Source organism: Ylistrum balloti, unplaced genomic scaffold, assembly GCF_031769215.1.
Source record: "Ylistrum balloti isolate Yb309-2 unplaced genomic scaffold, AGI_CSIRO_Ybal_v1 Utg370196, whole genome shotgun sequence".
Classification (NCBI taxonomy): domain Eukaryota; kingdom Metazoa; phylum Mollusca; class Bivalvia; order Pectinida; family Pectinidae; genus Ylistrum; species Ylistrum balloti.
Genome location: NW_026782173.1, coordinates 3,033,719 through 3,046,174, shown reverse-complemented (window position 1 = coordinate 3,046,174; position 12,456 = coordinate 3,033,719). Strand labels below are relative to the sequence as shown.

At 36.3% G+C, this 12,456-nt stretch overlaps 1 pseudogene; it reads left to right on the top strand.

Moving 5' to 3' along the window:
• The first annotated feature begins 370 nt into the window (after positions 1 to 370).
• On the top strand, positions 371 to 12,061 carry LOC132551425 (uncharacterized; annotated as a pseudogene).
• The last annotated feature ends 395 nt before the right edge of the window (positions 12,062 to 12,456 follow it).

Below are 12,456 nucleotides of genomic sequence, written 5' to 3'. Positions count from 1 at the left end.
ACAGAATCATTTTCCTTATAAATACAATTATCAATTGAAAATCAAGATATAAGTCTGTTTCATTTACAATCCACAAAATCTTTAATGTCCCAGTTTACGTCTTTGTCAAGATTGAAGTTGTAGTAGTTGTTGACATTTTACTATAGATCACAATCTAAACACCAAACCTCCTCTCTATAAAGTCAATTATGTTACCATGGAGAGGGAGGGGCAGGGGTGTTAAAATTTTACTTTTCACTTTTCTTTCCAATAAGCATTTTACTATAACTTCCAGTAGAAATGTTCTAAAATAACAAAGATTAAACGTGGAAGGCACCATGATTTCTTCGTATTTTCGTCATTAACACTTAGTCGGTATCACTTTTTGAAGGGCTGGAGGCCTGATCATTACAACCCTTACCTATACGAGTTGGAACCTAACAAACCCGGTGCCTTTACAAAGTGGTCTGATTGGTCAGCGTGTTCAAAGTCATGTGATATAGGTCAGAGGTCAAGATCTCGGAATTGTACTGTGATTGGTCAGTGTTCAGGCGAAGTCAGACAGGTGCTCTTCTGCAACACATTCAAATGTCCAGGTAATTTCTGTATATTGCACATTTTTGCATCTTTTTTTGTTACATCGGAATGTCTATAACGTTTGATGACACAGGCATGAATGATCCATCTGTACGATATTATTTGTTTTCACAGTGAACGGTGGTTGGAGTGAATGGATGGCGTGGTCTCACTGTAGCGTCACTTGTGATCGTGGACACAGAATACGATATCGCAAGTGTGATAAACCTCTACCACAATTTGGTGGAACATGTTTCGGGGAAATGGCAGAGAAATCCAAGTGTAATCTTGGGGAATGCAAAGGTATGTTGTCCTGCTTAAACAACATTAAGTAAGACAATACCAGAAATTCTTTTGTGTCGCGTGAGCAAGATTTAGGTAAAACTTTTTTCTAGCGGTGGCGTCAACATCTGTTCTCCACTCAGAGGTGTTCAATAACTACCACTCAGAGGTGTTCAATAACTACCACTCACAGGTGTACAATAACTACCACTCAGAGGTGTACAATAACTACCACTCAGAGGTGTTTAATAACTACCTCCAGAGGTGTTCAATAACTACCACTCACAGGTGTACAATAACTACCACTCAGAGGTGTACAATAACTACCACTCAGTGGTGTTCAATAACTACCACTCACAGGTGTTCAATAACTACCACTCACAGGTGTACAATAACTACCACTCAGAGGTGTTCAATAACTACCACTCACAGGTGTACAATAACTACCACTCAGAGGTGTACAATAACTACCACTCAGAGGTGTTCAATAACTACCACTCAGAGGTGTACAATAACTACCACTCAGAGGTGTTCAATAACTACCACTCAGAGGTGTACAATAACTACCACTCAGAGGTGTACAATAACTTCCACAACGAGGTGTTCAATAACTACCACTCAGAGGTGTTCAATAACTACCACCCTCAGAGGTGTTCAATAACTACAAGAGCTAATGTCAGCAAAAATCTTTTTACTTATATCTCTGAAAAAGTTTTGCATTTACTAAGTAATTCTGGCGTTAACCAAATCCTAATTAGACCTAGACTAGTTATATATATATATGGCCATCCGGATTTCTCCTACTTTTCCTCTTGTTATCCTCCCTACTGTCACGTTGAGGTCTAGGAGGTTGTCATCACTCACGTGGCTGTATTCCTGGAGAGCATGATATTACGGACGAGTTACAAGGTTGTAGCGTCAATTTCATGGTTATAATTTTCAAAATTCTTATTGACACATTACATTTATTGGATTCATTGCTTGAAGGTTTTGATTAAACTTCACACAAAAAGTATTCCTTATTGCGCACCCGTGAAGGTTAAACCGCGAAGGGGTTTGTATCATTCACTATGCCTTGTTGATAATTTTGGTGTCTCTTTGTACAGTTTCTGTCATAGTCGAGCGTGGCAGGATCATCCATACACATGTTTAGACTTACCAGACTTGAGTCATGTGTGTTATAGCTACTACTTCCCGAACCTGTTTTGGAGATTTGATGACTTTTTGATTTTTTGTTAGGAGTTCATTTTGCATAGAATAGAAGTTCTTATAACACAACCAGCAGAAGATTTGGATGTGACGTTTCAAAAACTTTAGGCCACCTTCATCAGACAAATGAACAGGATCATAGTATAGCTGAAAAAGTTGGCCGATTCCTTACCACCTCGTACACTACATACGTCAGTGCTGGTACGGTTCAAGGCCGTTTGTCTGATGAAGGTGACCATGTATTCGTTGTAACGTCAGACTCTAATTTTCTGCTGGTTGTGCTACAAGAATTCTATCGTATTGACATTACCAACATGAATAAAATGTTCCGAAATATTGTGTTTTGCATATATTTTAGTACTATAACATACATTTTTGAGATTTTGAAAAAAAAAAAATTGCTCTAAGACATCCGAGCCGTACACGTGTAATTGTGATGTAGATGATATATACTTGGGTTATTTCATAATATCACTAGTTCTCCCTTAAAAAGTTCTTTAGCGTTGTTTCCAGTTGAAAATGATTCATTGTCTATTTTTTCTATTTTGTCCCTTCAGCGGATGATGTATATCGAGAGCGAACTTTTGTTTTTATCTAAGTAGTGATGGGTTAACAATTTGTTTTCATGTATCTTGATTAGTTTATTTGATTGCTATAAGAACCATTTTAGGTCTCCAATTCGACTATGGACACTGGTCAACATGGTCGAAATGCAGCCGCACGTGTGGAGCCGGTGCGCGATTTCGGTCAAGAAAGTGCAGAACGCACATTCGTTATGTGATTGATCGCCGGTTCTGGCCGTACATGAATAAAAGAGTTCCAATATGTAAAAAACGCGGGAGAAACAAAGAAAAGGGAACGTGTGGGATGATGCCGTGTCCAGGTAAGTAAAGGATGACAGGTAGTGAATGTAGGTAATTTATACTATTGTACAACTAGAGATAGATTGTGGGTGAGATACAAGGATCTTATCATGTTGATCAGGTATTGGGTAATTAAAATTGTAATGGTTATAAATTGCAACGCATTATGTTTGTTCTAGTAATTAAATCTAGATCTTAAAATGATATATCGAATTTGATATATAGGTCTTACAATATAATACTTTAAATACAGGTGTTTTCCTGTGAACCACACGTCAGTAAAAACTATTAACACCGCCATGCAGTCTATAAGCCATACCTGTCGAGGAAGCCTATGAGTCACAAGTAGCATAAATGTTACAGGTGACAAAGTATTAAACAAAGGTTGTTTCCTTCTATAATTAGAAGCATTAGGAGTTGCCTGAAGTATATAATCAGCACAGTATGTATGTTAACATAATTCTGCAGTCGTAGAATTATTGTAGAAGAGAATACATTTGAAACTTTGATAATAATTAGGTGCAATTTTATTCGTGTTCATAAAGAGATGATGATTAGATCATTGGTGAAAATCATCACCTAATCCGGTTATTGTAAAGATGATGATCAGGTCATTGTGGAGTCATCATGTAATCCGGTTATTGTAAAGATGATGATCAAATCATTGTGGAGAGATTATCACCTAATCCGGTTAGTATAAAGATGATGATCAGGTCATTGTGGAGTCATCATGTAATCCGGTTATTGTAAAGATGATGATCAGGTCATTGTGGAGAGATTATCACCTAATCCGGTTAGTATAAAGATGATGATCAGGTCATTGTGGAGAGATTATCACCTAATCCGGTTAGTATAAAGATGATGATCAGGTCATTGTGGAGAGATTATCACCTAATCCGGTTAGTATAAAGATGATGATCAGGTCATTGTGGAGTCATCATGTAATCCGGTTATTGTAAAGATGATGATCAAATCATTGTGGAGAGATTATCACCTAATCCGGTTAGTATAAAGATGATGATCAGGTCATTGTGGAGAGATTATCACCTAATCCGGTTAGTATAAAGATGATGATCAGGTCATTGTGGAGAGATTATCACCTAATCCGGTTAGTATAAAGATGATGATCAGGTCATTGTGGAGAGATTATCACCTAATCCGGTTAGTATAAAGATGATGATCAGGTCATTGTGGAGAGATTATCACCTAATCCGGTTAGTATAAAGATGATGATAAGATCATTGTGGAGAGATTATCACCTAATCCGGTTAGTATAAAGATGATGATCAGACCATTGTGGAGAGATTATCACCTAATCCGGTTAGTATAAAGATGATGATCAAATCATTGATTTGGTTGGTATAATGCTGTTGATATTTGAAACTTTTAGTAGGCTCGGTGACTAATCTAGTTATAAAGACCGTAAACGTTGTATCATCAAGACTGCAACAAAGTTTCTATCTCTGTAAATGACTAGATAAATGTCACTTTGATTAACGATATCTGGTCTAATTAACCCAGTAAAAAGTTTAGTTAATTATTATAGAACAACAAAATTACAAAGAAGTCAACATACAATCATGAACCTATTACAAATAAATGACATTTCTTAATAAATCAAAATACACTGATAATTGATAGAGATACTGCCGCGTCCTGCTTTTTAGGTCACCGAAGACAAAGTCCTAAATATGATAGAATCGAGTACTCTTCATGGATGGAAAGGCCTTCAGATGTTTTATCAAAATTGTAAATTTCATGACTCCAGGGTCTCACATTTCACCCAGGGGAGGTGGTAAAATCTACTATATTCTATAAATGAAAATGTTATTTTTGAGCATGATTTGTTTATTTTCTGTCAGAAATAGTTCAAACTTGGTTAGAATTGTTTTATTGGTATAAGCTGACAGATGCACATATTGCCATTGTCTGTTCCCGAGGGGCTGATGGGCGGGGCTAAAAATGGGTCAAATTAACTGAAATTTCAAAGATGTTCTACTGTTCCTGGATGGAAGATTTTGTTTCGGAAATTTCAAATCTTGTGTGTAGTTTTTTTTTTAATTCAAACTCGGTTACAAGTCTAACCATGGGACGCATAATTTACATTTGCAATATGTGTAAAATATAGTTACAGTTATATTACTATTTTAGCAAAATCATTTCTATGACATGTCATAAGAAGTATTGTTACTCAGGTGACTGTTAAGGTCCTTGGGCCTCTTGTTCTTGTTTACATTGACTTACAAACCAAATGCAGCAATGTTGACAATAACTGATGTCATTCAGAACTTACCGTTTGAAACGCAATTTCAGAAGTGATATTTTAGTTACATTACTGATAGCAAAAACGAACGTAGAATCAATTTGGACTTTCCAAATCATTGCTGTGTTGGCAGTTACTGGTGACTGGGCGCATTGGAGTTCCTGGTCCGCTTGTAGTCATTCGTGTGGAAACGGGGTACATTTCCGGGACAGAACGTGTACCGATCCCGCTCCTTTGTACGGAGGGAGCCATTGTAAAGGCAAAGGATCAGAAATGACTCCCTGTTTCCATGGCCCCTGTCCAGGTAAACATCAACAAAGCAACTTTGTAAGATATATGCACATGTTTATTCCATTACAATTCAATAAGTCGGAACTATTATAAAATGATAAACCCTTTCCGTTATAAGGCCAATATACAGAAAAGAAGCATATCAGAACATAGTTGTCGTTCGCCAAGAGTTACGTCCCCTTCACATCTCCGTCGTAACAGGCTTCCCATTAGAAAGATACGACATTTGGCATGTTTTTATTAAAGTTAAGGTACAAATGGTTGTTGCTACATCTATTACATTTCGTGACAACGACACAAGGATGTTTTATGCATGCTCCAGTAGTTATAATGAAAAGCAATCAAAGGAAACATCCGTAAAATTACTCGAGTTCATCTTGCAGCTTGCTGCTATTACAACGTGAAACACCATGGCGGACGAACGGGTTTCCCCAAGTTCAATATAGGTTGCTATAAATATTTACCCAATAAGCTATTACGCTCGATATGACGCATTAGGGATTTAATCCCATCTGTCAAATGAAATTGGTCAACAGAAAATCTATTTTAAGCCCGTAATTTCCGGCATGACGATGCAGTGTTGATGCAAATAGACGCCTTCAGAAATAGTTCCGGGCCAAGGAAAAACGGACCAATGACAACAAAATTGAAACAGTAACTTTATTAACAACAATAAATTGACATTCCTTGTCAAATAAAGCATATATCAAAACTAGATATACATATATCCATTATCAAAAGCCATCACTCCACAACTATTTTTTTATTTAAAACGAAGTCAGAAACACTTGCATATTTATATGTAGCCACAATGGCTTGTCTAGATAATTAAGATAATAAAAATAATTTCGAAAAGTCCCTGTGATTTTGCTACTTCTGGTTATTAATTTTGTAAATATGCTTTTTTTTCTCACATGATGTACAAAATATTGCCCCATTAGGATATTCTGACAAGGTGAAGTTAACGACGCCATCAAAAGACCATGGCTGCAATAGTAATAATGGTATTGACTTATATTGACAAATAAATTGGCAACCATACAACTTAATGCTAGAATCACTGTAATTCCTCCACCAGTATGAGTGATTTACATTATTCTGATAGTGTAACAAACAAGCTCTGTCCCGTCAGTTTATCCTAATAGGGATCTATGAAGGTATAATGGAATGCTGACAATATTCATATATTGAACAATCATTTTAATTTGTCACACGAAAAAAAAAAAAAAGAGCCTGTTTCAGGTCACGAAATACGCCTGTGATTTTGTCTGACTATCACCTACACTATTTATGCTGTATATAATATATTGCATTTGTTTCAATGGTAATTGCGTAATACTTTGCAAAGTTATTGCACCGACATTGAAAAGGTTACAGACATTAATGGGCCGTAACTCTAAAAGTTGTGGATCAAAAATCATGGAAATCAAACTCAATCTAGCTTTGATTGTACTTAAGCTTGCAATGAAAGTTAAAAGAAATCTGTTAAGGCTTAATAAATTCCAAAATCGCTGGGACATTGAAATGTTTACGAACAGAGGGACATACGGACGGAAGATGGACGGATGGAAGACGAGAATACCATAATATGTCCTGTCATTTGACGGATGTATAAAATACATAAATATCAAACAAAAAAAAGAAGTAAATAAATGTAAAGATCATAAATCTAAAATAAGCAAAATCACTTGAGGTACGCATATTGTGCATAAAAATACATTGAAAAATTAATTTAAGATTAGAAACAAGAGGCCCATGGGCCTTATCGGTCACCTTAGAATCAATCACTTCACAAGCAATGGTAAGAACTGACAGTATTTCTGATATTGATTTACATTTATTATTAACAGCTAATAGTTGTCTGCTGTTTAAAGAATTATAAAAAAAATCATCACATGTTTTGTTTTTTATTTGTCTATTTCATTATATCTAGGAACATTTATCTTATAGTGATATAGTGACAGCTGTCAGTTGCTCACTTATTATGAGTCCATACTAGTTTATGGAGAAATTACTGAAATTAGCATGTCTATGTGTGCTTGATGATGAAGATAATGATGTTGACTGTGTCTAAGAATCTGCAGCATCCTTATGCATGGAAGTTAAAGTGTGTGAAGAAGCTGATAATGAGGATGTGTGATGCTGCTGTGTGATGCTGCTGATGTTGGTATATATGATGATGTTGAGGTGTGACGATGCTGATTTGGTATGTGATAATGCGGATGTGTAATGCTGCTGAAGTGTGATGATGCTAATGTTGATAGGTGACCATAATGATGCTGATGGTATGTGATGATGCTAATGTGTGACGAGGATGATGATTGTATATGATGACATTGATGTCAGATGCTGATGTTGTTTGTATATGTAACAATGCTGGAGTGCTAGTATGGCTGCAAGTTATAAATATATGTTTAGAGTGATTGTGTTACATAGTGTCTATGATAGTTAAGATATAGTGTGCAACTCAAAATGCTGTGTGTTTAGTGGTGAAAATGATGCATGACTATACTCTGTAAGTGTGTGACGATGGGAGTTATAGACTGATAGTATATATGAATCTATTTATTCCTCATGTGTTTTTCGATAAATAAAAAACAAACAAATATATATAAATAAATAAAAATAAAATTGATATTATCCCTGTTAATAATTAACATTTAAAATTACTTTTGCTAAATGATTCTCTTGGCATGTTTAAATGGGTTAAAATTTCCCTTGCACCGGTTGCAGTGCGCTTCCATAAAATTCTACAACGATACTACGCGATCTCTAAAAACTACAGCTCAAGCACCATTTCATCAATTAAATAATATTAATATAATACAAAAGAACTATTACTTACGCATAAGATACTCACCACAGTTCCCCTGTAAGCAATTTCTTTCCGTGAGGTGCGCGTAATACCCGCCATGCTTACATAAAAATAAAATCAAGTAGGAAAGCTCCGTGCGGGGAGGTAACTCTGCACGAACGTCAAAAATATTCTGATATGTACGAACTTTTGATTATATGAGTAGTTTGTAATGTTGATCATATTACTTTCACGATTGTTTCTAATGTGTTCTGTTTTCAGATCGAGACGACACTGGCGTGAGACTTAACGGTAGTAGTGGGTTGCTATATTCGCCTTTCGACAAGCCCCAGTCTTACCTTAGTCTCCACCTAGTTGTGAATCCGCTTCATCCTAATGGAATCCTTGTGCATAGGTCACGGACATGCAAATTAAAAACATGTCGTCATAGTGTGACTATGTCTCTTGTGCATGGTAAACCTTGTCTAAAGGTAGTCAACCAAGGATCGGAGATACATATAATGTCTAACACCACATTACAGGTAGGCTGGCTATGGATGACAAAGTTTACCATGATTGCCAAGTTATAACTTCACATATCAACCCTCCAGATTTAAACATTTAAAATTTGTAGTAGTTTGATCATTGAGGTAATTTAAAAAGATATCCGTTACAAAAATATTGAAACCATCCGTCATGTATTTAAGTTTTGTAGTTGTGTTCTGTCTCTGCTGGTACATAGCTTTAATTTACACCGGTACTTTACTTTCATATTTCTGTAGCTACAAGAATACTTACCGCTTTTCTTTGAAGGTACGAGAATGGCACACCATATATGTGTATTTGTCCCAGTCTCACGGATTTTTGAGGATTAATAATGGCGCTCATCTCCGTGCCCTGTATCGCCCCAAACCCTCCTCCCAGATCAACTATGACAGCGGGATGACACTAGGAACAGGTAAAGACAACGGTGAGTAATTATGGAGCCTAGCACATATCTGAGATCATGATCGACGTCTTATTTTGAACAGTGAATCTATTGTTACCTGATATATCAATGAAAATGTTCCATTTCTCTACAAGTTACCAAGTGTCACAAACATGTTCATGGAATCTGCCTTTTTAAGGGTTTGTTGGCGTGATTGCGGAAGTCAGGGTAAACTACCAGCTACTCAGTCTACGACGTATTGCGGGATGGAATGGCTACGGAGTGCCTGAAGACGAATGGTCGATACAGAGTGTAAACGTTGATCCTGTCACAAAATATCCCAAATTCAAAGACGATACGTACATGAAGTTATCAATAAATGACCTCAAAACATTACATATGCATATTTCAGTATGGCCCCAGACGTTGGATGGACTTGTTCTGTTCAATAAAGGGAAGGTCCCAGGGTCGTTCTTTTATTTAGTTTTATACAAGGGAGTATTTCGGTTTTGTTTCAACTGTGGAGAACTATCTGTGTGCGAAAATCTTCAGGACGTAGGGGTGAGTATAAGATAATTTACAAATGAATGAAATAAATACATGTCCACGATTTCCTTTAGATAACAGTTTGATTACAAGATACATGTTTACGCTCTATTGCTTAAGTATGAATTAGCTACCTTCTAAAGCAAAATCAGTATTACCAATTCAACCGACAATTAACGCGATGTTTAGGATCGCAACAGTTTTCTTGAAGTATTACCGTCATCGAACTTGTTAAATTTCAGACTAACCACTTAAAATTCATACGTAACACTTTCTTGCTATTTCAACAAGCATTTGATATTACTTGATCAGTAATCAATAATGGTAACGAAAATAAACATTGGAACTAAGAAACTTTCAATCACCCTTGGAAAAATGTTACTCCACTATACTTGAGGTTGTAAAATCAACAGTTTGAATGATTTTAGCATGTTTATTTACAGCTGAAACGGTGGTACCACGTATCAATTGTCGTGTCCGGCACAATGTCCAGCATTCGTATAAACCTTGGAAAGGCGCTCCAGCTCACCTCAACAGGCCTGCCCTACCACACCGGCCCGCACGTTTTTGTTGGTGGGGGAGAGAGTCACGACTGGGTCGTCTTTACAGCTCTAACAGGCACAGACAAGGGATTTTCTGGAGCTTTTCACGAAATCTCCATTAACGATCAATTATACAGATTGCGGAACCGACCTTTGTTGGACATAAGGGGTTTTATGAACACCGAGGGTGTCAGTTCTACAGGTATACCTTGTACTTTCCAAAGATACTTAACATTCAGACGAATACCTCAAAAATACCAACTGGCCTTCCTCCAATATACGTATACTACATCCCGTTGGTTAAACTAGCTTCTTCAAACATGACTTCTTACCAATTGTACCTTGACAAGGTTTACTTACTTAACATGTTAATCAACCTACCCACCTAACACAAGTATATCAACTTACCTTCGACATGTGTATCTACTTCACCTCTCTGAATTAATGTAATACCTACCTTCCACATAGACACCTTTTTAGCCCCCACAATTTAACCTATGGATGGCATATCAAAAGTAGGGAACTTTCCAATGATTTGTTGTAGATTTTGAAATCAAATAAAAACAATGTTATCAACGATGGTATTCGGTCGCTTTAATAAATTAAATGCATCGGAGTGGAGAATTTTCAAATATCTGTGGATAATTCTGTGTAATTTTCAGAGAAAGTAATGGAAGTCCATGAACGAAGCGACAGTAAAGTCGTTCTTCGATGCGACTTTTCACGTTATGTGCTTTCCGGGAGTGATGTCTTTATAGAATGGTTCCATGTAGACAAGAAGATCAAGTCTAGTCCAAACCAAAAGATAACACCAAGGGTATATAGTTTGCTTTATTCATTATTATTATTGCTTTTTTTTGCAATCAATAAGCTTTCTTTTTTATGTTGTATGTTCGCTATTTTTTATGACGACAAGATGAACATATCACATATTTCATAATTCTTTATCAATATATGAGGCAGGAAAAGATTGCTTATTTTCACGAGTTGCGAGACAGCCGAAGATTCGCAGCGAATTGATAAGTGAGTGTCAATCGTTTAAGTTAGTAAATAAGTAATTGTTAGAAAATGAGCAAATGTAATTCCATTTTAAACACTTGGAATGTTTTGTTTGAAGTTGCCAGGCGACTCGTACCTCGGGTCACTGACCTTGTCGGCCAAGCACCATGGGTCCGGATTGTATGTGTGTATGGTTCATCATAGTGGACGTCTCACCAATCACATGGCGTTCGTTCTGACGAGACACAACGCAGACCTCGGTAGGAAACCAGACTGCTGAAAATTGAACAGCAGTAGGCTTTAGTAATTGGAATTTGAAAGATGCACTGTGCATATTTCAAGTGATTATTTGAAAGTGGTTTTTACATTATGAAGGTAGAGACTTTCGTGCTGACTTCATACATCCTACTTTCGAAAATTCTTTTGCAAGCGTTTTCCACTCTCAATGGATTTCATAAAAATACTTGTTGATAATGTTTTTGTCGCAATTGTTTCCAAACCAGGTTTGTGCACTGTGTGATAATTGAATTTGGAGATATGCTTATGATAAACATACACTAACAATAATGTTGGTTATTTTAATCTCTCATGAATTTTTACATGTCATGAAATAAATGTGGTTTTCCTGAATATTTATATTTTTCATTCTGACTATTCATTTTCATCTGTACATCGAACTTTATCAATTTCAGTGAACAAAGCTGTAAGTATGGAAACGGCGGGAGTAGAGGGTTTCCTTATCTTTATGGCCATTTTTGCTCTATTAGCCGTCATATTTACAACTTTTAAGGCGTTTCAACAGGCAAAAGAAGATGGCATGTAAGTAGTAGTCTCTTGATCACAATTGATTTTATCATTTATTTTTTTAACACATACATGTATTTATCAATATCAGCAACACAAACATTTTGTAAACTGTTTACCTATACAACATTTTCTAGCGTTAAGAAATAGGCATAATTGTTCTGAATAAAGAATAAAACTACATGCTATTCATAGTTTGAAAAAGCAAATGTAGGAAAACGTAAGTCGGCCAGACAATCGTTGAAATAATGAACAGATTGACCTCGTATTATGCAACAAATCGATTTGTGGAAACGGTTTTGAATATTGCACCAATAAAAGATTGGCCGCTCATTTAATAACCTTCACGTTACGGTATGGTTACGGTAACAACAACTTGA